The sequence below is a fragment of the Hyla sarda genome, chromosome 7 (genome assembly GCF_029499605.1).
Source record: "Hyla sarda isolate aHylSar1 chromosome 7, aHylSar1.hap1, whole genome shotgun sequence".
In the NCBI taxonomy this organism is placed as follows: domain Eukaryota; kingdom Metazoa; phylum Chordata; class Amphibia; order Anura; family Hylidae; genus Hyla; species Hyla sarda.
In genome coordinates, this window is record NC_079195.1 from 38,837,023 (window position 1) to 38,841,920 (window position 4,898).

Consider the following 4,898-nt stretch of genomic DNA (forward strand, 5'->3'; position numbering starts at 1 on the left):
TATACAATATGTCTACTTTATGTTTGCATCATAAAATTTATGAGTTTTTACTTTTGGAAGACACCAGAGGGCTTCAAAGTTCAGCAGCAATTTTGAAATTTTTCACAAAATTTTCAAACTCGCTATTTTTCATGGACCAGTTCACGTTTGAAGTGGATTTGAAGGGCCTTCATATTAGAAATACCCCACAAAAGACCCCATTATAAAAACTACACCCCCCAAAGTATTCAAAATGACATTCAGTAAGTGTATTAACCCTTTAGGTGTTTCACAGGAATAGCAGCAAAGTGAAGGAGAAAATTCAAAATCTTCATTTTTTACACTCGCATGTTCTTGTAGACCCAATTTTTGAATTTTTGCAAGGGATAAAAAGGAAAAAATTTTTACTTGTATTTGAAACCCAATTTCTCTCGAGTAAGCACATACCTCATATGTCTATGTTAATTGTTCGGCGGGCGCAGTAGAGGGCTCAGAAGGGAAGGAGCGACAAATGGTTTTTGGGGGGCATGCCGCATTTAGGAAGCCCCTTTGGTGCCAGGACAGCAAAAAAAAACACATGGCATACCATTTTGGAAACTAGACCCCTCAGGGAACGTAACAAGGGGTAAAGTGAACCTTAATACCCTACAGGTATTTCACGACTTTTGCATATGTAAAAAAAATATATATATTTTTTACCTAAAATGCTTGGTTTCCCAAAAATTTTACATTTTTAAAAAGGGTAATAGCAGAAAATACCCCCCAAAATTTGAAGCCCAATTTCTCCCGATACAGAAAACACCTCGCATGGGGGTGAAAAGTGCTCTGCTGGTGCACTACAGGTCTCAGAAGAGAAGGAGTCACATTTGGCTTTTTGAAAGCAAATTTTGCTCTGGGGGCATGCCGCATTTAGGAAGCCCCTATGGTGCCAGAACAGCAAAAAAAAAACACATGGCTTACCATTTTGGAAACTAGACCCCTCGGGGAACGTAACAAGGGGTAATGTGAACCTTAATACCCTACAGGTGTTTCACGACTTTTGCATATGTAAAAAAATATATATTTTTTTTACCTAAAATGCTTGGTTTCCCAAAATTTTTACAATTTTAAAAAGGGTAATAGCAGAAAATACCCCCCAAAATTTGAAGCACAATTTCTCCCGATTCAGAAAACACCCCATATGGGTGTGAAAAGTGCTCTGCTGGCGCACTACAGGTCTCAGAAGAGAAGGAGTCACATTTGGCTTTTTGAAAGTGAATTTTGCTCTGGGGGCATGCCGCATTTAGGAAGCCCCTATGGTGCCAGGACAGCAAAAAAAAAACACATGGCATACCATTTTGGAAACTAGACCCCTCGGGGAACGTAACAAGGGGTAATGTGAACCTTAATACCCTACAGGTGTTTCACGACTTTTGCATATGTAAAAAAATATACTTTTTTTTAACCTAAAATGCTTGGTTTCCCAAAATTTTTACAATTTTAAAAAGGGTAATAGCAGAAAATACCCCCCAAAATTTGAAGCCCAATTTCTCCCGATTCAGAAAACACCCCATATGGGTGTGAAAAGTGCTCTGCTGGCGCACTACAGGTCTCAGAAGAGAAGGAGTCACATTTGGCTTTTTGAAAGCGAATTTTGCTCTGGGGGCATGCCGCATTTAGGAAGCCCCTATGGTGCCAGGACAGCAAAAAAAAAACACATGGCATACTATTTTGGAAACTAGACCCCTCGGGGAACGTAACAAGGGGTAATTTGAACCTTAATACCCTACAGGTGTTTCACGACTTTTGCATATGTAAAAAAATATATATTTTTTTTACCTAAAATGCTTGTTTTCCCAAAAATTTTACATTTTTTAAAAGGGTAATAGCAGAAAATACCCCCCAAAATTTGAAGCCCAATTTCTCGCGAGTACGGCGATACCCCATATGTGGCCCTAAACTGTTGCCTTGAAATACGACAGGGCTCCAAAGTGAGAGCGCCATGCGCATTTGAGGCCTAAATTAGGGACTTGCATAGGGGTGGACATAGGGGTATTCTACGCCAGTGATTCCCAAACAGGGTGCCTCCAGCTGTTGTAAAACTCCCAGCATGCCTGGACAGTCAACGGCTATCTGGCAATACTGGGAGTAGTTGTTTTGCAACAGCTGGAGGCTCCGTTTTGGAAACAGTGGCGTACCAGACGTTTTTCATTTTTATTGGGGAGGGGGGTTGTATAGGGGTATGTGTATATGTAGTGTTTTTTACTTTTTATTTTATTTTGTGTTAGTGTAGTGTAGTGTTTTTAGGGTACAGTCGCACGGGCGGGGGTTCACAGTAGTTTCTCGCTGGCAGTTTGAGCTACGGCAGAAAATTTGACGCAGCTCAAACTTGCAGCCGGATACTTACTGTAATCCTCCGCCCATGTGAGTGTACCCTGTACGTTCACATTGGGGGGGGGGGGGGGGGAACATCCAGCTGTTGCAAAACTACAACTCCCAGCATGTACGGTCTATCAGTGCATGCTGGGAGTTGTAGTTTTGCAACCGCTGGAGGCTCCGTTTTGGAAACAGTGGCGTACCAGACGTTTTTCATTTTTATTGGGGAGGGGAGGGGGGCTGTGTAGGGGTGTGTGTATATGTAGTGTTTTTTACTTTTTATTTTATTGTGTGTTAGTGTAGTGTTTTTAGGGTACAGTCGCACGGGCGGGGGGTTCACAGTAGTTTCTCGCTGGCAGTTTGAGCTGCGGCAGAAATTTTGCCGTACCTCAAACTTGCAGCCGGATACTAACTGTAATCCTCCGCCCATGTGAGTGTACCCTGTACGTTCACATTGGGGGGGGGGGGAACATCCAGCTGTTGCAAAACTACAACTCCCAGCATGTACGGTCTATCAGTGCATGCTGGGAGTTGTAGTTTTGCAACAGCTGGAGGCACACTGGTTGTGAAACACCGAGTTTGGTAACAAACTCAGTGTTTTGCAACCAGTGTGCCTTCAGCTGTTGCAAAAGCTACAACCCCCAGCATGTACGGACAGCGGAAGGGCATGCTGGGTGTTGTAGTTATGCAACAGCTGGAGGCATACTACTTTGGCTGGGGATGCTGGGGATTGTAGTTATGCAACAGCTGGAGACACACTGGTTTACTACTTAACTCAGTGTGCCTTCAGCTGTTGCAAAACTACAACTCTCAGCAGTCACCGACAGCCAACGGGCATGCTGGGAGTTGTAGTTATGCAACCACCAGATGCACCACTACAACTCCCAGCATGCACTTTAGCTGATTGTGCAAGCTGGGAGTTGTAGTTACACAACAGCTGAAGGTACACTTTTCCATAGAAAGAATGTGCCTCCAGCTGTTGCAAAACTACAAGTCCCAGCATGCCCATAAGGGCATGCTGGGAGTTGTGGTGGTCTGCCTCCTGCTGTTGCATAACTACAGCTCCCAGCATGCCCTTTTTGCATGCTGGGAGCTGTTGCTAAGCAACAGCAGGAGGCTGTCACTCACCTCCAACGATCCTCGCCGCACAGGTCAGTCCCTCGTCGTCTCCGCCGCCGCCGCTGCTCCTGGGGCCCCGATCCCAACAGGGACGCCGGGGATCGGGGTCCCCAGCACCGGGGGTCGTCTTCCCGCACCCGCTCACGTCCTCCGGAAGAGGGGCGGAGCGGGTTGCGGGAGTGACACCCGCAGCAGGCGCCCTGATTGGTCGGCCGGTAATCCGGCCGACGAATCAGGGCGATCGTGAGGTGGCACCAGTGCCACCTCACCCCTGCTGGCTCTGGCTGATCGGGGCCGTCTCTGACGGCCCCGATCAGCCAATAATTCCGGGTCACCGGGTCACTGGAGACCCGATTGACCCGGAATCCGCCGCAGATCGCTGGACTGAATTGTCCAGCGATCTGCGGCCATCGCCGACATGGGGGGTCATAATGACCCCCCTGGGCGATATGCCCCGATGCCTGCTGAACGATTTCAGCAGGCATCGGGGACCGGCTCCGCTCCAGATGGTTGCGGGGGGCCGGTAAAACACATGACGTTCTCATACGTCATGTGTCCTTAAGGACTCGGAAATGGAGACGTATGAGAACGTCATGTGTCCTTAAGGGGTTAATCCTTGCTTTTCATTAAAGTCTACCTGTCATTAGATACTTATTTTTTTCACCCTCTCTGTTAATTCCCCTAATCCTGATAACATCCTGGCAGGCGCAAAATCATCTGAAGCCCTAAGGGGAGAACTTCCACCCTCTCTCTTCTGCTCTCGCCCTCAGGAGCACCGCATAAAAGAGGCAAACAATCGCAGTAGGCAGCTTCTCAATCAGCACGTGTAACACAGAGAGGTGGGGGATCGAAGCGGGCCTGCTGCGCTGCCGTGCACAGTGCTCGCTCTCCATTGCATGATTGACAGAGGAGAGAGCGGGTGCTGTGATAAGATCACGCCCCGCCTGTCTGCATTTCCGGATTTTGGTCCGCCAGGCCAGCTGGAGACTATACCTGCAGCGGCTGGGCGACAGGGAATGCGGCAGAACCTGAATGGGAGACCACTGATGGCAAAAACTTTGGGGACCAGGTAAATATATAAAAAATTATACCGTAAAAATTTTAAAATATAAATTACTATAAAATCTAAAAAAATTATAAAAATGTTAACTCTAAATAATATTTAATGACCATTTAAAGGGGTATTCCGCTTCCCCAGCGTTCGGAACATTTAGTTCCAAACGCTTGGAGTGGGCAGCGGGCTCGTGACGTCAAGGCCATGCCCCCCTCGTGATTTCATGTCAAGCCCCCTTAATGCAAGTCTATGGGAGGGGGCGTGGTGTGAATTAATAAGGGGCGTGGCTATGACATCATGACCCCTCACCTAGCGTTCTAAACGAACGCCAGGTGCTGCACAGAGATTGCGGGGGTCCCAGCAGGGGAACCCCCGTGATCATATATCTTAA